Source organism: Scyliorhinus torazame, chromosome 5, assembly GCF_047496885.1.
Source record: "Scyliorhinus torazame isolate Kashiwa2021f chromosome 5, sScyTor2.1, whole genome shotgun sequence".
NCBI lineage: Eukaryota > Metazoa > Chordata > Chondrichthyes > Carcharhiniformes > Scyliorhinidae > Scyliorhinus > Scyliorhinus torazame.
This window is the reverse complement of record NC_092711.1, coordinates 69,273,668-69,296,358: the sequence shown is the minus strand read 5'-3', so window position 1 is coordinate 69,296,358 and position 22,691 is coordinate 69,273,668. Positions and strand designations below refer to the sequence as shown.

The window sequence follows — 22,691 nt, the reverse complement described above, 5'->3', positions numbered from 1 at the left end:
CCTCCTCCCATTGGTCCAGAGCAGCTGTCAATCACCCCCGGGCATTGTGATCCAGAGAATGCGCAGTGCGGCTGCGGGACATGGATTTCAGCGCTTGTTAGTCCCGGAGAAGCGGAGTCAGCGTCAGGCGGTGGGTGGGAGGATTTGGAAACACTTTGTGGATCCGCAAACCCTTCACAATCATTGTCAACTCCCTGGTTTGCAGCTGTGGAGCTTTTCCCTCCCTCCCGGGAACAGTCCCAGGTTAATGGGCACCATCCTGCTTCAGCCACTGGAGGATGGTTCACATCAGAGGATGGGGGAGGGGGTATGATAAATAAAAGCTTACACTTTGCACTCAAATCAATGAGGACTCTGATCGCTGGCAAGGAGGGAAACCTTGGCAGGTGGGAGGGGAGGATTCACAAACACCCGCTGGAGGCCCCAAACCCCCAATAAGACCCGTGGATTTTATTGTCAGTGCATGTGGTGCACTGGGACTACGTCGCTGAGGACCCGGACTCGAATCCCAGCCCTGGGTCACTGTCCATGTGGAGTTTGCACGACTGCGTGGGTTTCACCCCCACAACCCAAAGATATGCAGGTTAGGTAGATTGGCCACGCTAAATTGCCCCTTAATTGGAAAATAAATAATTTGGACTCTTAAATTTTTTGATTTTTTAAAATTCTATTTGGAATAATTGATTCTTGAAGCATGCCTAACAATTGGTGTTAAACTAGCTGGTCTGCAATTTCTGGAGCTATCCTTCCAACCCTTTTTGAATAAAGGTGCAAGATTTATAATTCTCCAGTCTGGCATCTCCAGGAAAGACTGGGAGATAACTTCCAGCACCCCTTAAATTTACATTTTCAGTTCAACTCTTCCTCCTTATCAATTCTGAACCTACAAAGGGACAAGGTTTCCTCATCTGTCTACATGGCCTGTGTAGCATCTATCTGCTTGGTAAAGACAACCGGTAAGTTTAGTTCATTTTGAACAAGGTGACACTTATTGGACGGGATTGTCCATCAGCTAATGCCCGAATTGCAATGCGCGATTGGGCGGAGAATTGGGTTCAACTCTGAAATTGCGGCGGGCACCGATTTCACGCCAAATCACAATTCTCCATCGCCTCGACAGCAGCGTCAATGTGTTCCGGAATGCACACACAGTAAACAGCGTTTACATCTCATTAGTGGGACCGACCCGGTATTCTCCGGGGCCTCTGCGATTCTCCGCCTCCAATGGGCCGAATTCCCGATGGCGTGGTTCGCTTGTGCTTTTAAAAATCTTGAAACAGGCATTGTGGCTGATGAGTGAGGGGGGTACGGAAAGTGTCCAACATCGCCATAGTTTGTTGACAGTTCTGCTGCTGGCCAGGGGGACTTCTGCCAGGGTCGGGGGAGTAGGGGGGATGGTCAGGAGGGAGGCTGTGGGGTCAGGGTGGATGGACACAAAGCACTATTGGCACAGCCTGCAAGGTAGCCATGCAGCTGCGCACGCTGGTGACTGCCCACAGATCGTATGGGTGTCCCCCAGGACACTCCCCTAGGTGCCCTCTGGCCTTAGCTGACCCATCAGTGGGATGGAAGCGTTCCAGCACAACTAGTGCTATCCTGTTGACTGGGATGAGTGTGTGTGGGGAGTGTAATGTGTATATACGGCTGCAGCTTGCCAACCTCCCCTGAGTCAATCACGGACCCGGTGAATCCCGCACCATTTTTCATTGGAATCGATTGTGTTCCATGTGGCGCCGGTGCTAGCCCCTCCAAATTCGCTGAATCAGTCCAGGTTCAGTGCCTGTTTTCATGTCGTGGGAGTCCACAAATCCTGCCCTGACGTCAGCACTTAGTCTCAGGAACAGAGAATCCCTCCCACTGTGTCGCATTCTTTAAAAGCTACACCTTTAAACAAGTAATGGTACGTGAGAACAAACTGATGCCCAGTGACCCAACAACAAGACACTGTAGATACTCCCTTTCTGCCCTGCTCTTTTTTGAAGTCAGCCCTTGAATTGTGTGAACATAGTTTCAGATTTCCACATTTCAGTAACAAATGTTGAAATGCTTGCTCCACACCCACAGGGTTTCATCTGTTTAAAGCCACAAACAGAAAGGTCCAGTTTTCTCCTGGAGTTTGAGACAAATCAGCTTCCAAAATGATGCAGATTTCCAGCCAATGAGGGAGATCCGAGCTCAGCCCTGCCTCTCATTCACTCCGATTGGTTGGTTCCCGCCCCTTCTTCTTACTGATCCTCAGCTGCCGTCAATCACCACTATGTATTGTGATCTGGGGCATGCGCAGTAGCGATACAGTCCTACAGGCCCGCCCCCTATTCCTATTGGTCGGGATCTTCCGTCAATCAGCCGGGCATTGTGATGCAGAGCATGCGCAGTGCGGCGACTGCAGTTAGACACCACTGCGCAGGCGTACGAGCGGAGTTTGGAGCATGCGCAGATCCTGTGTTGACTTGTGGCGAGAGGCCGTTGTCCCAGAGAAGCGGAGTCAGCGTCAGGCGGTGGGTGGGAGGATTTGGAAACACTTTGTGGATCCGCAAACCCTTCACCATCATTGTCAGTTCCCTGGTTTGTAGCTGCGGAGCTTCTCCCTCCTGGGAACAGGCCCAGGTTAATGGGCACCATCCTGCTTCAGACTGGAGGATGGTTCACATCAGAGGATGGCTGAGGGGGGACAATAAATAAGAGCTTACACTTTACACTCAAATAAATGAGGACTCTGATCTCTGGCAAGGAAGGAAACCCTGGCAGGTGGACGAGGAGGATTCACAAACACCCACTGGAGGACCCAAACCCCCAATAAAGAACCTGCCGGTCCTGGGTTTTGAGCTCCTGGGGTGGGGCTTCAGGGTCCCAGTGACCAGGAGGCACAATTATTCATTAATTGATTTTTATTCTCACTTTGCACAGAGGGTCTTGAGAACTGAACCCAGCCAGAGGGGAGGGAGGGGGCAAACTTTAAGGAAAAGAATTGTGAAGGTGGTGTGCAGGGTTTGCCGAGCTGACCAACTCTCATGATGAAAATTAAGGCACAGCCTGCACTGAAAGGCTGGCGTTCTGCCAGAGCTGGGACCAGGCCGCCTGGGGTAAGTGTCTGCCAGAGCTGTTGGAACACAGAAACAATAAGAAACATGGTTCTGTGCATTGAGAAGGATCCAGGAGGCAACAGAGTGCATGGGATTAGGATCTACTGCTTTGCAGGTACAAATGGGGAATATATGTGTCATGGATAATAGAATTGTACATTCAAAACTTCTCTCCTCTATTTAAAGTTTTGTAAACTTTTCCAGGGCATTAGAGTGGTGGATTTACAAACAGGAAGCTCAAACTGCACATCAGAGCATTATCTGACAGAGTCACTGAGTCACCATGGCCTGAATATCATCAGTAATTGAATTTGGAAGAAGAAATGTTTGTGTGATCTGTCTGTACGACACCATTTAAAACATCTGTGACTGGAAAACCATCAAGACACACACTGGAGTGAAAGGTTCCAGTACACTCAATGCACAAAGAGCTTTAACCAGTTAAGCAGCCTGTAAAAAACATTACACGATTCACAGAGTGAAAAAAGCGTAATTGTGTTCTGTTTGTACAAAGCTTCAACTGATTGTCCAAATTGGAGAGATACGAGGAAACTGGCACCATGGAGAAACCGTGGAAATGTCAGGACTGTGGTAAAGGATTCAATCCCTCATCCCGACTGGAAATCCATCGACGCGTTCACACTGGGGAAAGGCCGTTCATCCGTTCTGTGTGTGAGAGGAGATTCACTCAGTTATCTGGCCTTCGATTGCCCCAGTGAGTTCACACTGAGAAGGCACCATTCAGCTGCACAACCTGTGAAGAGAAATTCAAGTCCTTATCCATGCTCACTGAACACCAGCGAATTCACACAGGTCAGAAACCATTCATTTGCTTTGTGGGGAGGGATTCACTCAGATATTCACCCTCCAGACACACCACCAAATGCACACAAATGGGGATCCATTCAGGTGCACCACCTGTGGAGAGGGTTTCAGTCAGTCAGCTGATCTCTGAGCACCAACGCACTCACACTGGGGAGAAGCCGTTCACCTGCTCCGTGTATGAGAAGGGATTCCCTTGGTCATCCCAACTGCTGACACATCAGTGGGATCACATCGGGGGGAGACGGTTCACCTGCTCCTTGTGTGGAGCAGGATTCACTCAGTCACAACACCTGCTGAGACACCAGCGAGGTCACAAGTGAGTGCAGGGACTGGAATCTGCTGTTTTGCTGCTGCTAATCACATCCAGGATTGATAGTCTGACAATATTTGGTTTGATTCTGTGGTGATACACCACTGTACTTCCCTGGCATTGTACATAGTTATATAATAGTTGTGTGTAATGTGGCCCTGTAATCCTGTGTATTGTACTGTAGCTCTGTAGAGGTTCGGTCACCTGTATGTAACCTGACCTGGCCACGGAGAGCTCCCCTTGGCCACTCCCCTGGGAGTTAGGTATAAGACCCAGATTCTGAGACCGGACCTTTTTGTCTGGGGTCGTCTGTGTCGGGTAAGCTTCCTATGTAGTGTATTAAAGCCTTGGTTAAAGTCTCACATGTCTTTGTGGTGCTTGACGCTTAGTGCATCAATTTAATACACTACTGTTATAATGGAGGCTGCTCTGAAACCTGACATGCTCTCGCTCAACCCCCACGCTCCACGCTGGCTCCGGTGTTTCGAGGCCTACCTGGAAGCATCCTCCGCCTTCGCCAAAACGGACGCAAACCGACTCAACCTCCTGTACTCACGGCTCGACTACGGGCTTTTCGACCTCATCACGGGAACAACGACCTACACCGATGCCATCGTGAAGCTCAAAAGCCAGTCTGCACGAACTGTTAATTCTATTTACGCCCGCCACCGCCTCGCCTCCCGGCACCAGCAGCCGGGCGAACCCCTATCCGTGTTCGTTCGGGACCTCCGTGCCCTCGCGCTCACCTGCAACGCGCCAGCAGTCTCCGCTGAGCAGAACACTGAGGCCCTGGTGCTCGATGCCTTTGTAGCCGGCCTCGCTTCCGTCCCAATTCGCCAACTCCTACTGGCACAAACTACCCTGACTCTGGACACAGCAGTCACTATGGCAGAGGCCCAACAGGCAGCCTACGACAATAATGCATCCTACATGCCTGCCCAAACTTCCTATGAACCTGCCCACGTTCCCTACGTGGCCGCTACCTCCCTGCCGCCCGCCCAGCAACAACCCCTGCAAATCACGGCCCACCCAGCCACACCAGCAGTAAAAAGAACGCCTGGGCCCCAGTGTTACTTTTGTGGCCAGGCAAAACACCCCAGGAAACGCTGCCCTGCTAGAGATGCTACCTGTTCAGCCTGTGGCACGAAAGGCCATTTTGCAAACGTCTGCCGCTCCACCGCTGCCTCTAGGTCCAACACCGCGGCCTGCTACTCCTGGGTGCCGCCATCCTCCGTTCCCGGCTCGCTATTCCACACGTGCGACGCATGGGCGCCGCCATCTTTGACTATCCCCGGCCCGGCTCCCTTCACTTCCGGTCCGCCGTACGTCACTTCCGGTCCACCGCCGATCGTCACTTCCGGTTCACCGCCGACCATCACTTCCGGTCCTGCGCACCCGACCAAAATGCTGCAAACAACTGAGATGCAGCCAACGACAGCAACCTGGCCTCCAACAGCAGCCTCCGACGCCTGGGCGCCGCCACCTTCTTCCGCAGGCCGCTCCCCGGATCCGGCACCCTTCTCCAACAGCTCCACCATCGCATCCATCGTCCTCGACCAGGACCGACCGCATCAGCTCGCCAGATCCACCATGGAGGTTCAGCTAAATTGTTTCACTGTTACCTGCCTCTTCGACAGCGGCAGCACGGAGAGCTTCCTCCACACGGACACCATGCGCCGCTGCTCCCTCAAGGTACTACCCACGCGCAGGCATATTTCCATGGCCTCCAGCTCCCAGTCGGCCGAGGTTTCGGGCTACTGCGTCGTCACCCTCTCAGTGAACGGCGCAGTGTTCAAGGATTTCAAATTCATGGTCCTCCCTCACCTCTGCGCCGCCGCGATCCTCGGCCTGGACTTCCAATGCCACCTGCGCAGCCTCACCTTGCATTTTAACGGCCCCCTCCCCCCCCCTCACGGTCTCCAACCCCCAGTTCTTCCCTGATCCCCCCACGGGTCTCACCTGTAGTCTCTCCACGCTCAGGATCCCGCCCCCCCCCTTCACTGTTTGCTAATCTCACCCTCGACTGCAAGCCCGTGGCTACTAAAAGTCGGCGTTACAGTTTTGGGGACCGCCAATTCATTCGAGTGGAGATTAAGCGCCTTCTCTCAGAAAAGATCATTGCTCCCAGCACCAGCCCCTGGCGAGCCCAAGTGGTGGTAGTCAAGTCTAGCGAGAAACACCGCATGGTCATTGACTACAGTCAGACCATCAACCGGTACACGCTGCTTGATGCGTATCCCCTCCCCCGCATATCTGACATGGTCAACTGGATTGCACAGTACCGGGTGTTTTCCACCATAGACTTGAAATCTGCCTACCACCAGCTCCCTATCCGCCCGGAGGACCGTAACTTCACGGTTTCGAGGCGGACGACCACCTCTACAACTTTCTTAGGGTACCCTTTGGCGTCACCAATGGAGTCTCGGTCTTCCAACGGGAGATGGACCGAATGGTGGACCAGAACAGACTGCGGGCTACCTTCCTGTATCTGGACAACGTCACCATCTGCGGCCACAACCAGCAGGACCATGACATCAACCTCACTAAATTCATCCAAACTGCCAAACACCTCAATCTCACGTACAACGAGGCAAAATGTGTTTTCGCCACCACCCGCCTCGCCATACTCGGCTACGTGGTGGAGAACGGTGTCCTCGGCCCCGATCCCGACCGTCTGCGCCCCCCTTCTCGAATTCCCCATTCCCACCTGCCCCAAGGAACTGAGGCGATGCCTCGGGTTCTTTGCCTACTATGCCCAGTGGGTGCCCGAGTACGCTAACAAGGCCCGACCCCTCCTCTGTTCCCCCTTATTCCCCCTTCTGCCCGAGGCCTGCCAGGCCTTCCACCTCCTAAAAACCGCTATCACCAAAGCCGCCATGCATGCGGTAGACGAGTCTGCACCATTCCAAGTCGAGAGCAATGCCTCCGACTTTGCCCTGGGTGCCACCCTCAACCAGGCGGGCAGGCCCATCGCCTTCTTTTCCCGCACACTCCAAGACCCCGAGATCCGCCACTCCTCTGTTGAGAAGGAGGCACAGGCCATAGTGGAAGCCGTCCGGCACTGGAGGCACTACCTGGTCGGAAAACCATTTACCCTCGTTACTGACCAACGATCAGTTGCGTTCATGTTCGACAACAAACAACGAGGTAAAATCAAAAATGATAAGATATTACGGTGGAGGATCGAACTCTCCACCTACAATTATAATATCTTATACCGGCCAGGTAAGCTCAATGATCCTCCTGATGCCCTGTCCCGTAGTACTTGTGCCAACGCACAGGATGACCGACTGCGGGCACTACATAATGACCTCTGTCACCCGGGCGTCAGGCGGTTCTACCACTACATCAAGGGCCACAACCTGCCCTTCTCAGTCGAGGAGGTCAAGGCCGTGACTAGGAACTGCCAAGTCTGTGCGGAGTGCAAGCCGCAATTCTACAAGCCAGACATGGCGCACCTAATCAAGGCTACCCGCCCCTTTGAACGTCTCAGCATTGACTTCAAAGGGCCCCTCCCCACCCACAACCGCAACACATACTTCCTCATTGTCATCGACGAGTACTCGCGGTTCCCCTTCGCCATTCCCTGCCCCGACACGACCTCCGCCACCGTCATCAAAGCGTTGCACGACCTCTTAATGCTCTTCGGTTGTCCCAATTACATTCACAGTGACCGGGGCTCCTCCTTCATGAGTGAGGAGCTGCGTCAGTACCTGCTCGCCAGGGGCGTTGCCTCGAGCAGGACGACCAGTTACAACCCCCGGGGGAACGGACAGGTGGAGAGGGAGAACGCAACAGTTTGGAAGGCCGTGCTGCTAGCCCTCAAGTCCAAAGGCCTACCAGTCTCCCGTTGGCAGGAGGCCCTCCCTGCCGCACTCCACTCCAACCAGTCCCTGTTGTGTACTGCAACGAATGCTACCCCTCATGAGCGGATGTTTCTCTTCTCCAGGAGATCGGCATCCGTGACATCGCTTCCATCCTGGCTCCTGTCCCCGGGAGACGTCCTGCTCCGCAAGCACGTGCGGACCTCTAAGGCGGAGCCCCTGGTGGAGAGAGTCCGTCTCCTCCATGCCAACCCACAATACGCGTACATAGCGTACCCCGACGGGCGTGAGGAAACCCTCTCCATCAAGGACCTGGCCCCCTCAGGGGCCCCTGCCGCCCCCGCCCCGCAACCTCCACCCCGCTCCCTCTCTGCTCCCGTCGATCCCTCAGCCTGTTACTACTCCGTGCCAGCCGCTGTCATCCCGCAGTTTCGCCTTGAGCCAGCCGAAGCGGTTGGGGACGTCATGCCGCCTCGCGACCCAGCACCACTGACCGCACGGATACCACCGGACACTACCTCAGGGCCGCAGCTCCGACGTTCAAAGAGATCGACCAAACCCATCGCTCGTCTCGACCTCTGACGACATGGAACCTCCTAATGGACTCTGTTCGTTACTCCCTGTTTGTTCACTGTGTTGCTACTCCATATTTTCACCCCGGACTTCCTTCTAAACAAGGGGTGAATGTGGTGATACACCACTGTACTTCCCTAGCATTGTACATAGTTATATAATAGTTGTGTGTAACGTGGCCCTGTAATCCTGTGTTTTGTGCTGTGTATTGTACTGTAGCTCTGTAGAGGTTCGGTCACCTGTATGTAACCTGACCTGGCCACGGAGAGCTCCGCCTTGGCCACTCCCCCGGGAGTTAGGTATAAGACCCAGATTCTGAGACCGGACCATTTTGTCTGGGGTCGTCTGTGTCGGGTAAGCTTCCTATGTAGTGTATTAAAGCCTTGGTTAAAGTCTCACATGTCTTTGTGGTTCTTGACGCTTAGTGCATCAGATTCTGCTGATGTTAACAAACACTTTAACTGGCTGCAGTTTAATATTCTGGAGATGTTACTGATTTTAAAAATGTCCCTTTTTAAAAGTAGCGCCTGTGATCTTTCTCCTTAATTCAAGAACTGTCAACAGGAACACCTTTACAATAAAATTATGAACTTGTACTTCAATCCTAAATTGATCTTCTGATGCAAATCAGTGTCTGCAAATGTTCCACTGGTTGTCAACTTCAATTAGAAAGTGCAGATTAATCCTTCTTGACAGTTCTTGCTGACTTCTGTCCATTAGGGAATTAAATTGCATCACGTGAAAGTAGCCAAGACAGTTGTGTAAAAATCAGGGACATACTCTGTGAAGAAACATCAGCCTCTGTCAATGATTCCAGACTGCCTGTGACAATGGAAATCTCTGTGTGATTGGATGAAGAGGGCGCTTCATCCGACCATCACCAAAGCTGCCCGGCTGAAATCGCAAGATAGTGAAGTTCTCACCGACAGAAGTAAACAGATGTCCCGCTGGGTTGAACATGACTGTGAGCTGCACTCCTGTAAAAACAGACATCTCCCAGTCTCCGTATGACTCTCTCGCTGCTTCCTGATATGGTTGAGTTGGACGAGGAACACTCATCACTTGAGCTGGAAAAGGCCATTGATTGCTGAGCCAGCAGAAAGGCACCTGGCTTTCTGAAATGCTCAAACACGGATAGTCCCATCGACTTCCACACCTTCATGACCTCCTCCATCTCTGATGGATGACAGGACCCATTCCATATGCGTGATGCAAACATCATCACAATTTTTTAAAAACAGCAGTGACAGAGGAGATTGCAACAACTACAGGGACATCTCACTTCTTAACATCACTGGGAAGATCTTCACTGTGGTCATGTTTACAAGATTCCATCTTCTTGCTGACTGAGTGTCAGCCATTGACCCTAATGGGTCATTAAGACCCATTTGTATTATTTTCTCCTCTTGTTGGTGTGTGCTCGAACCCTGATCCCAGCGGGGGGCGGGTGTCAGAGCATCGCGTTTGGATCGACGCCTGGCGCCAATACCAATTTTACGATTCTCCGCTGCATCAGGGACCCCGCTGCGGATGGTGGAGAATCCAGTTCAATGTGTATAAACATCTCAAGTGTCTGGCAATTGCCTTTCTGTTCCAGGCTGATATCCTCCCTGACATTATAGGTAGAAAGAGGTGCTATCTGTTCAGGGTTTGGTGTTTGGGAAGACACTCACAGACTCCGTTAGCAAGAGTTTGTCAAATGGCCTTCCGGTAGCTCCCTCTGCAGTTGGACAGTGCAGTTCACGGATGGTCTGATAGAAGCTCTTCAGATTACCTGAATCGGAGACGTGAATCCTTTTGTTCTGCTGACTCATAGGCAGAGGGTCAGCCGTTTTATTGGTCGTTTTTCACCCAAAAAGTCCAGTTTAAACATGGTTTCTGTCCTATCGCATTAAATGGAGTCGGCCAATGTTACTGAGGTGAAAATAGTCTTGTGGATATATAGTTGAAAACTCAGCTTGGGGTGAAATATTTTTTGTTGGGTGTGAACCAGGGTTCAGCCTCAGACAATTCCCAGGGATCGGGATGGAGTCAGTGTGTAGGGAATAGAGTTTGTAGACGGGATTGAAGAGGGATTATCATAGAATTTACAGTGCAGAAGGAGGCCATTCAGCCCATCGAGTCTGCACCGGCTCTTGGAAAGCGCATCCAACCAAAGGTCAACACCTCCACCCTACCCCATAACCCAGTAACCCCACCCAACACTAAGGGCAATTTTGGACACTAAGGCCAATTATTCTGGCCAATCCACCTAACCTGTACATCTTTGGACTGTGGGAGAAACCGGAGCACTCGGAGGAAACCCACGCACACACGGGGATGTGCAGACTCCGCACAGACAGTGACCCAAGCCGGAATCGAACATGGGACCCTGGAGTTGTGAAGCAATTGTGCTATCCACAATGCTACCGTGGGATGGAGTCAGTGGGTAGGAAATGGAGTTTGTAGAGGGGAGTTTGTAGAGGGGATTGAAGAGGGATGGAGTCAGTGGGTAGGGAATGGAGTTTGTAGTGGGGATTGAAGAGGGATGGAATCAGTGGGTAGGGAATGGAGTTTATAAAGGGGATTGAAAACAATGGCTTCATTCTACATATTTAAATGGAGGTTCTGTTCATCCAGTCTGAATGTCAGACAAGTCAGAATGGTGTGTGACCTGGAGAGGAATTTGGAGGTGAAGATGTTCACATAAACCTGCTATCCCAGTCCATCGAGGTAGTGGAGGATGAGAGTTTGGGAGGTGTTGCCAAGTTCTGGTCAATTGTAGATATGTAAAATCTGTATCCCTGCCCACTGCCTCGAACCCACGAAATGACCAGGTTCAGCTCAATTTCACAAGCTGCCTTTGTGTTTTTGTGAGTTCTCACTCCCTTATTTCTGTTTTAACTCAATTTCACAGGGTATTGGAAGGGGAGGACTTTCTGTCAGGAAACTGAAACCAAACATCACATCAGGATCTGACAGAGTCGCCTAATTTATCACAACCGGAATATGATCGGATTTTGAACATGGAAGGAAAAAGCACCAATCACAGTGAGGAGAAACCGTCCACGTGTTCTGTGTGTGGACGAGACTTCAGCCAATCCGGCCGGTCGAACCACAAGCATCGTCACACTGAGGAGAAACTGGAAATGTGGAGACTGTGGGAAGGGTTTTGATTATCCAGTTAGGCTGGAAATTCATCGGCGAATTCACACTGAGGAGCAACCGTTCACCTGTCTCAAGTGTGGGAAGGGATTCACTACCTCATCCCACCTGCTGACACACCAGCGAGTTCACACCGGGGAGAGGCCGCTCACCTGCTCTGAGTGTGGGAAGGGATTCACTCAGTCATCCAACCTGCTGACACACCAGCGAATGCACGCTGGGGAGAGACCATTCATCTGCTCCGAGTGTGGGAAGGGATTCACCATTTCAGCCCACCTGCTGAGACACCAGTGAGTTCACTCTGACGAGAGACCTTTCAGATGCCCAGACTGTGGGAAAGGCTATAAAAGTTCTGGGGAACTGATATGCCATCAACGTGTTCACACTGACGAGAGACCGTTCAGGTGCTCTCTCTGCGGGACTGAGTTCAAGCAATCATCTGACCTCACTGTACACCAGCGCACGCACACTGGGGAGCAGCCGTTCTCGTGCTCCGTGTGTGGGAAGCGATTCAATCAGACATGTACCCTTCAGAGACACCAGCAAGTTCACACTGGGGAGAGGCCATTCACCTGTTCCGTGTGTGGGAAGAGGTTTGGTCGGTCGTCCACTCTGCTGAGACACCAGCGAGTTCACAAGTAACTGCAGTGAGTGGACTTTCCTGTAAATCACATCCAGGCCTAGACTGGAGGAGCAGCCAGATTGGGAGAGACTGAATCTGATTGGAGGAGCTGTTTCTCACACATTCTGTCTCCCCCACATTCAGGAGAAAGTTAACTTTCAATGGTCACCCCAGTGGTGAATTTTAATTAGCATGTTGGGGGTTTTGATGGGCAGAATTTGCCCACCTCCCCCATTGAAATTACTCCTTGTTCCAATTCTCCACATCGCCAATTAGAAAGTGCTGATTAATCCTTGCTGACAATTCTTGCTGACGTCCATTAACATTGTTATTGATGGTTTGGAAGTCGCTGAGTTGAATCATTTCTGACACAGCAGCAGCAACATTTGGTAAAGGTGGAACCCACAACAAAGACTGGTTTGAGAGCCACTCAGCAGAGATGACATCTGTCATTGAAGCAAAAAGCAAAGCCGACCTGATGTACAACATAAACCCAACACCGAGAACACTGCATCATGTGAAAGTTGCAAAAGACAGTTGTGTAAAAGCCAGGGAGAATGTGTGAAATAATCACTGGATCAGCCGACATCACAAAATGTGAATTGCCTCTGAAACCTACTGTGTTTGATGGGATTAAGAGGACACTTGGTTCTTCCTTCACCAACATTGCCCAACTGAAATCGGCAGATGCTGAAGTTCTCACTGACGGATCTAAACAGATTACCTGCTGCGTTGAACATGACTGTGAGCTGTACCCCTGTGAGACGGACATCTCCCTGTCTCTGTTTGACTCTCCTGCAGCTTCTGTCATGGTTGAGTTGGACAAAATTTCATCACTTGAGATGGAAAAAGCCATTGATTGCTGAGCAAGCAGAAAGGCACCGAGAAAGGCTTGAATTCCAGCTGAACTGCTCAAACACGGAAATTCCCATCGCCTGCCACACCTTCATAATCTCCTCCTCTGTTGGGAGGTAGGATCCATTTCACAGGAAACGTGTGACACAAATATCATCAAAATCTACAAAAACAGCAGTGACAGAGGAGATTGCAGTAACTTCAGGGACATCTCCTCAGCATCACTGGGAAGACCTTCACTCAGGTCATGTTTAAAGATTCATCTACTTGCAGACTGAGTGTATCCAGAAGCACAGTGCGATTTCTGTGCTGACATGTCTACAGTGAACATGATCTTCTCCACACACCAGCTACAAGGGAAGAGAACAATTGGGATTTGATCTAAAGTGTCAGTGCTGAGAAAGTGAAATGTTCTAATTACTGAGTGAAAGTAAACCTTTCAGTGTGAATCACAATTTACTGGTACAATTGGAAAAGGCACCAAAACGTTTCAATCTCTGAAGATAAACTTCAGCCTTGAAGTTATATTTCGGAGCTCACAAGCTGTGGGAAGCTCCACCCTCTTTAACTATTTTTGGTCCAAGAAGGTTGAAGCATTTGTTTAGCCATGAAAGCTAACTTTTTTAGTTTGATTTTTCCTGAGTTATAATACAGCGATGGGGAAAGACTCCTGAAGAAAGAAAACAACATCTTGGCAAGACTGAGAAAAAATATCAAAATAATTGGAAAAACAAAGATCAAAATGGTGTCTTGTTCATCTTTAATCTGGAAATAAAGTTACGTAAAGTTGACAATTGTGCCCATTTGTGAATGTTTGCTTCACCCTTTTACAATCAAGCAACGCGGTGAGAATTTAAACTAAAGTTTAAAGGTTTTTTAAAGATTTGGCTTCATCCCATTTGATATCGTTCAAGACAAAGTGCCTGAAAATGGGAGATATGAGAGTTTCCCTCAAACCGATCTGTATCTCTGTCTCGGATCTAAAAATACTGAATCATAGTATTTACACTGCAGAAGGAGGCCATTCGGCCCATCGAGTCTGCATCAGCTCTTGGACAGAGCACCCTACCCAAGGTCCACACCACCACCCTATCCCCATAACCCAGTAACCCCACCCAACACTAAGGGCAATTTTGGACACTCTAAGAGCAATTTAGCATGGCCAATCCACCTAACCTGCACATCTTTGGACTGTGGGAGGAAACCCGAGCACCCGGAGGAAACCCACGCACACACGGGGAGGATGGAGGAAACCCACGCACACACGGGGAGGATGTGCAGACTCCGGACAGACAGTAAGTTTTCCGCACTCTCCTGAAACAGACAGAATGGGAAGCCCATTTTCTTTTTTCTTAATAAATTTAGAGTACCCAATTGTGTTTTTCCAATTAAGGGGCAATTTAGCGTGGCCAATCCACCTACCCTGCACATCTTTGGGTTGTGGGGGCAAGATCCATGCAGACACGGGGAGAATGTGCAAACTCCACACGGACAGTGGACCGGGGCTGCGATCGAACCCGGGTCCTCGGCGGCATGAGGCAGCAGTGCTAAGCACTGCACCACCGTGCCGCCCTGGAAGCCCCATTTTTAATCAAAGAAAATAAAATCACACCAGCGATTGGGAATTGGAATAATTCTGTGGGTCTAATTCAACGGAATAGACAAACTGGATTTCCACGTACATTCTAGTGGAAGTCAGGAAAGTGTAGATGAGACAAGTGATTGATAGTTTTCACTTGGAGATGATTGTAGCCTTGCTTCAGAACTTAACAATAATGGAATCTGACAAGTCTGGTCACTACCTGAAAGCATTGGGACCATACGGAGTGGTTCCTTCATCTTTTAAGAGACCTTCATCTTTTAATAAGATCACTTGAAAATCCATGAGTGCGCTGTTTCAGATGGTACATGGAACATCCTTTTGGGATACAGATGTGTGTGCAGATGTGATGTTACATGTGGAAACACATGGTGACCCTTCACAGGAGAACACGTCCCAGATTTTTTGAGCTATTCGACTACAGAACAACATGGAGTAATTAACATAGAATGAGAGAGCATTTTAAATTATCAAGACATAGACGTACCATGCGCAGAGAATCTGACTTTAAAACAATCGGGACAGAATTAAACTCACTGGAATCATTCAGAGGGAGTAAAATAGTAAAATTAAAGTGAAGAGAGATCTAGGATCTGGATTCAGAAAATATCCACAAGGTGGATGCAGGTGAACAGGGAGCTGGAGAATCTTTGAAGTTTGTGCCTGAACCTTTGTTTGAACCAGATGTGTTTACGATGCCAATAATTTAGAATTGTGAGAGATGGTGTGCAGGTGGGGAAAATAAATCTCAGTCAATAATGATCACATTTTACTGGAAAAGATTTTATATGTATTCACGGTGGCAGCTCAAGGGTTTGTGTTGCTGATTCTGATCATTCCAGCAACTTTAGAATATTATCTATGGAATGTAACAAGAAATTCGGAAAAGAAGCTTGTAGTTTAGAAATAGCTGGGTTAATCAGAAATCAGATTGTGAGACGTCAATAAGGATATTCCCTCTTGAAGGTGGGAAGATCTGTAAGAAATCACTATCTTGGAACCCAATAAAATCTTCAGAAATGTATTGATTATCGGAATAGCTGTGTGTGTGTCTCTCTTGCTTCGAAATAAAGATTCCTGGCTTGACAAACACAGGAAAATGTATTCCAATATTACCTCATGCGGATGGACACGGTAGTTAGAATTCATAGAATTTACAGTGCAGAAGGCCCATCGAGTCTGCACCGGCTCTTGGAAAGAGCACCCTACCCAAGGTCAACACCTCCACCCTAGCCTCATAACTCAGTAACCCCACCCAACACTAAGGTCAATTTTGGACACTAAGGGCAATTTATCATGGCCAATCCACCTAACCTGCACATCTTTGGACTGTGGGAGGAAACCGGAGAACCCGGAGGAAACCCACGCACACACGGGGAGGATGTGCAGACTCCGCACAGACCGTGACCCAAGCCGGAATCGAACCTGGACCCTGGAGCTGTGAAGCAATTGTGCTAGCCACAATGCTACCGTACTGCCCAGTTAGGGAACTGAATTTATAGTGGTAGCTGAAGACAATGACTTTGGCCTTCACAATTTTTAATCAAAATTTCTGCTCATCCAGTACTGGATGTGGGATAAGCAATTTGATCATTTAGTAACAGTGGAGGAATGGAGAGGGAAGGTGGTGAGGTAGAGCTGGGTGTTGTCAGTGTACATGTGAAAACTAACACGGTGTTTTTGGATTATGTCACCGAGTGGCAGCTTGTAGATGAGAAATAGGAGGGGCCGAGGATAGACCCTTTTTTAAGATGGGTGATGACGGTGGATTTAAAGGTGAGAGGGACAGTACCAGAAGAGAGAGACCTGTTGACATAATCAGCTAACAAGGGGAAGTTGGGTGATCAGTCGTTCAGTGAGAATAGGGTCAATACAGCAGAAGGTGGGTCTCATGGACAACAGGAGCACTGAGAGGGCACGAGAGAAGACGGCAGAGAGACTAAGAGAAAGGCGTGAGTTCAGAGCTCAGAAACAAAAATCTGGCCCCAGTGGGCTCGTGGAAGGGAGGAAAGCAGCAGAGGCAGCTGATCGGATTGTCTCTGTAGCTCCATGAGCTCCTCACACTTGTTGTTGGAAGTGAGAATGGGAAACAGGGAAGAATGAGAGCCCTTCAAAAGGGATTAATGTGAGTTAGAGATATTAAAAAGATGCGATGCAGTGTGCTTAACATAAAGTGGATTTATTTAACATTTATCTAGAATAGTAACTTGGCTGTTAACTGGGCTGGAGTTTAACAACATCAGCAGAAACAGACCCCAATGAACATTGTTGAATCCTGGATGTAACAACAAAATTCAATCACTGTCGTTACTTGTGAACTCGGTGGTGTCTCAGTAGGTTGGATGACTGAGTGAATCTCTTTCCACAATCGGAGCAGGTGAATGGCCTCTCCCCAGTGTGAATTCGCTGGTGTGCTGTGAGCTCAAACGATTGCCTGAATCTAGTCGCACAGTGAGAGCAGCTGAACGGTCTCTCGTCAGTGTGAACGCGCTGATGGTACATTAGATCCTCAGAACTTTTAGAACACTTCCTGCAGACTGGGCATTTAAATGGTTTCTCCCCAGTGTGAACCCGCTGGTGTCTCAGCAGATCCGACGACTGAGTGAATCCCTTCCCACACTCGGAGCAGGTGAACGGCCTCTCCCCAGTGTGAATTCGCCGGTGTACAGTCAGTTGTGATGATCGCCTGAACCCAGTCCCACAGTGAGAGCACCTGAATGGTCTCTCGTCAGTGTGAACACGTTGATGCAGCATCAGATTCCTGGAACTTTTGAAGCACTTCCCGCAGTCTGGACATTTAAATGATGTCTTGTCAGTGTGAATTTGCTGGTGTGTCAGCAGGGTAGATGAATCAGTGAATCCTTTTTCACACTCGGAGCAGATGAACGGCCTCTCTCCAGTGTGAGAGTGTCGATGGGTTTCCAGTGCAGATGAGTAAATGAATCCCTTCCCACAGTCTCCACAATTTCTCCACAATGTGAACGGTGTTTTTTCCTTCCATCTTCAAATTCCAATCAAATTCACGTTCTGATCAATTGGGCGTCTGTCAGATCCTGATGTGATGAATGGTTTCAGTTTCCCCACTGAAAATCCTCCTGTTCTCATATCCTGTGAAATTGTTTCAAAACAGAAAATAGGGAGTGAGAGAGAACCCACAAAAACAGCTTGTGAAATTGAGCTGAATAAATCTGGTCATTTGAGGGGCCGACACTAGGAAAACGTGACCATAAAAACTACTGGACTGTCATAAAAGCCCAATTGGTTCATTAATGTCCTTCAGGAGAGGGAACCTGTCAACTGGTCTGAGCATTGATAAAACACTGACCTCTTTCGGAGGAGAGAGAGAGCTGGGAGCAGAATGGGTGAAGGTAATGGACTGTATGTATCTAAAACTCAGCCAAAGCTTTGACAGAATCTCCCAGACCCTCAAGCCCAGTAGGGGCTGGTTTAGCACAGTTGGCTAAACAGCTGGCTTGTAATGCAGAACAAGGCCAGCAGCACGGTTCAATTCCTGTACCAGCCTCTCAACAGGCGCCAGAATGTGGCGACTAGGGGCTTTTCACAGGAACTTAATTTGAATCCTACTTGAGACAATAAGCGATTTTCATTGCACCTTCAACGGAGAAGAATCAGGAAAGCAGGTGTATGTGAACCACACCACCTCCAAGTTCCAATCCAAGTCGTACACTGTCCTGATCTGACTGACATCCTGTACCGGATGAACAGAAATTTCCTCCAATGAAATGTTTAGAAGTTTGAAATCATGGTCTTCAGTCCCTGCTACAAGTTCCACACCCGGAGCATTGACTCCATCCCCATCCCTGACAACAGTGCGAGGCTGAACCAGACTATTCACAACCATGGAAAAATATTTCACTGAAATAAAAGTAAATACTGTGGAAATCTGAAATACAAACAGAAAATGCTGGATAAACTCACGAGGTCTGGCAGCATCTGTGGAGGAAGATGACTCTTCAGAAACCACAGCTCGGTTTCCGACCACATATCACTGCCACGGCCTAGAATGAGTTTCTATCTCGTTCACATCACCCAACTTGGTCCTGTCTCATATTTCTGATGCTCACACACATTCCTTTATTCCCTCTAGACTTGACTATCCAAGAAAGACACACTTACATTTAGGTTCTGATGAACGGAGTGACTGTCAGATTTTGGTCTGATATTTGGTTTGACTTTTCCACCTTCAAATTCTGCCCTTCCAATGTCCTGTAAAGCAAAAGTCATCACTGTCAGTCCAGGAATAAAAATTGAGAAGAGACGTTATGGTTCAAGTTTGCTGTGTGTAAATCCTCCCATTATGGGGATAAGGTGGGGGAATGGGCCGAGGTAGGGCGCTCTTTCAGAGGGTTGGTGTATATTCGGTGTGCCGAATGGTCTCTTTGCACTGCAGGTGGTCTATGATTATTTTCTACTCTGTGAACCCCCTGTAAAAGGAGTTTCCACAATCAATCACTGTCAGTCCAAATATAAACATAGAGAAGAGGCAAACATTTCTCTTGGTTTGAGTTTGCTGTGTGTAAATCCAGCCATCCCAACCCCCTGTAAAAGGAGTTTGCAGAATCCATCCCTGTCAGTCCAGGAGAGAAATTCACATTCTATCCTCCTGCTGACAGGACAGGGAGAACCGCGCATGCGCCCTGCTGCACATGATTAAATTTGGTGGACATGGTTTCGGGCCTTTCGGCAGCAGCTGCCGCGGCCCCGTTTGGTGCGAACGCGGGACCGATCAGTTCTTATTATGGTTTTGAGTCCTGCACTGGGTGTTTATGAAGCCTCAGAACCCACGCGGCCACCTCCATTACCCGGCCACAAGCGGCTGTTTCTCTCGAATCGCGGAATCCAAATGATCTCCTCCCAGCGGCGGCAGCACCCACACTGCGCATGCGGCTGCCGGAGCCCACACTGCGCATGTACCATATCCTTCTGCAATTGCGTCTGCGCAGACCTCTTGTCAAGGGGGGATAGGGCACATTCTGATTCGCTCTGAAAGCTGGGTAATTCTTCCGGCATTGGAGGGCGATGTGTCGCTATGGAATATAAGGTTATGTGATCCGATTACGCTTGGAACCCGAGAGATACTATACACAATTATAAATCAATTAATACTGCAAATAAAGGTGCACGAACCCTCCAGTCTGGGTCGTGTGTAATTAACAGCAAAATAAAATCCCACAATTAGATGTGAACTGTCTCGGGTCTTATTTGTTCATGGGATATGGGTGTTGCCGGCTGTGCCAGCATTTATTGCCAATTCCTAATTGCCCTTGGGGGGCAGTTAAGAGTCAACCACATTGCTGTGCATCTGGAGTCACATGTATAAAGATTATTATTATTAAGCCAGACCAGGTAAAGGTGGCAGATTTCCTTCGCTAGCAGGTAAAAAGAACAGGTGTTTTGTTTTTCTGCATCAAATATTTAGATCGTATATTTTTGGTATGACTGCAAAAAAAATTTATGTTACAAGTTTCAATTTCCCACCAGCCTTCGGTTGCTGAAATGCAAAATCCTGCAGGTGCTGGATATCTGAAGTAGAAGCAGAACATGGCAAAACTACACAGTAGATCTGGCAGTGTTTGTGGAAAGATACATATGGTTTACATTTCAAGTCTGTGAACTTTCATCAGAGCTGCTCTGTATCAGTGCACATTTGGGTTGTGGGGGCTAAACCCACGCAAACCCGGGGAGAATGTGCAACTCCAAACGGACAGTGACCCAGGGACGGGATCGAACCTGGGACCTCGATTCTGTGAGACAGCAGCGCTAAACACTGTGCCACCGTGCTGCCCTTCAAAGACATTTCTGAGGTGGGGTCACGATACAGTGAGATCCACACTTGAGCTGGAGTGTTCACAATTGTGAGGTGCTTAAGAGGCGGTGGAAGATTGATTCGCTGGAGCATAGTGGGAAATTCTCAAGAAAGCTCATACGTCAGAGCATAGCAGGAACACTGTGAATTCCTGAGAGCTGTGGCACTTTGGTTTGGTCTCAGGAAGTAAAAGAAAATTACACAGCCCAATAATTAGCCAAAACCTTTCTGGGGAAGTAATCAGAGAAAGTAGCAGGTTCCATTGAGAATTTTCATTTCAGGTTTTTGTGATTATGCTTTTCGATATAAAGTATAAAATGTCATCTGAGACAATGTTCAATTAGTAGTATTTGCTTTTGTTGTTCCTTTCATCGTGAAGTGTATTTGTTTTGAACCGTGGAATCCTGTGGTATTATTTCTTTCAGTAAATTGTTGAGTGTTTAAATTTCTCTTTAAACATTGACAGTCCTTACTGGGATCATAATGATATATACTGCCCAGAAAGAGGCTATTTGGTCCATCATGCCCATTTTGGCAGAAAACAATTTCTTTGAGAAGGTGACTGAACAGGTAGACGAGGGTAGAGCAGTTGATGTGGTGTATATGGATTTCAGCAAAGCGTTTGATAAGGTTCCCCACGGTAGGCTATTGCAAAAAATACGGAGGCTGGGGATTAAGGGTGATTTAGAGATGTGGATCAGAAATTGGCTAGCTGAAAGAAGACAGAGGGTGGTGGTTGATGGGAAATGTTCAGAATGGAGTACAGTCACAAGTGGAGTACCACAAGGATCTGTTCTGGGGCCGTTGCTGTTTGTCATTTTTATCAATGACCTAGAGGAAGGCACAGAAGGGTGGGTGAGTAAATTTGCAGATGATACTAAAGTCGGTGGTGTTGTCGATAGTGTGGAAGGATGTAGCAGGTTACAGAGGGATATAGATAAGCTGCAGAGCTGGGCTGAGAGGTGGCAAATGGAGTTTAATGTAGAGAAGTGTGAGGTGATTCACTTTGGAAGGAATAACAGGAATGCGGAATATTTGGCTAATGGTAAAGTTCTTGAAAGTGTGGCTGAGCAGAGGGATCTGGGTGTCCATGTACATAGATCCCTGAAAGTTGCCACCCAGGTTGATAGGGTTGTGAAGAAGGCCTATGGAGTGTTGGCCTTTATTGGTAGAGGGATTGAGTTCCGGAGTCGGGAGGACATCTTGCAGCTGTACAGAACTCTGGTCCGGCCGCATTTGGAGTATTGCGTACAGTTCTGGTCACCGCATTATAGGAAGGACGTGGAGGCTTTGGAGCGGGTGCAGAGGAGATTTACCAGGATGTTGCCTGGTATGGAGGGAAAATCTTATGAGGAAAGGCTGACGGACTTGAGGTTGTTTTCGTTGGAGAGAAGAAGGTTAAGAGGAGACTTAATAGAGGCATACAAAATGATCAGGGGGTTGGATAGGGTGGACAGTGAGAGCCTTCTCCCGCGGATGGATATGGCTGGCACGAGGGGACATAACTTTAAACTGAGGGGTAATAGATATAGGACAGAGGTCAGAGGTAGGTTCTTTACGCAAAGAGTAGTGAGGCCGTGGAATGCCCTACCTGCTACAGTAGTGAACTCGCCAACATTGAGGGCATTTAAAAGTTTATTGGATAAACATATGGATGATAATGGCATAGTGTAGGTTAGATGGCTTTTGTTTCGGTGCAACATCGTGGGCCGAAGGGCCTGTACTGCGCTGTATTGTTCTATGTTCTATGTTCTAAGCAATCCATTCTCATCCCACAGTCTAGCTCTTGCACAGTTGTTCCGTAAATTATAACACTTCAGATGCTTTTCTTTACTTCAGTGGGTTTTCTGCTTCAACCGTCAACTTGGGCCGTGGGTTTCAGATCCCTCCACCCTTTGGGTGAAATAGATATCTCCACAATTCTCTAATCCTTCCATCAATTCCACTAACTTAATGTTTCAGTTGATAACACTCTCACCTCTAAGTGAGAACATTATGAATTTCACTCCAAATGCAGGAATCAGCACC

The 22,691-nt window shown here is 48.7% G+C and overlaps 1 long non-coding RNA gene across 1 annotated transcript; it reads left to right on the top strand.

The window, feature by feature from the left end:
* The first annotated feature begins 1,457 nt into the window (after positions 1 to 1,457).
* Positions 1,458 to 14,030, top strand: LOC140418309 (uncharacterized). Its single transcript, XR_011944924.1, has 2 exons — positions 1,458 to 3,083; positions 11,512 to 14,030. It is a non-coding gene; the product is annotated as an uncharacterized lncRNA (long non-coding RNA).
* Positions 14,031 to 22,691: the final 8,661 nt, after the last annotated feature.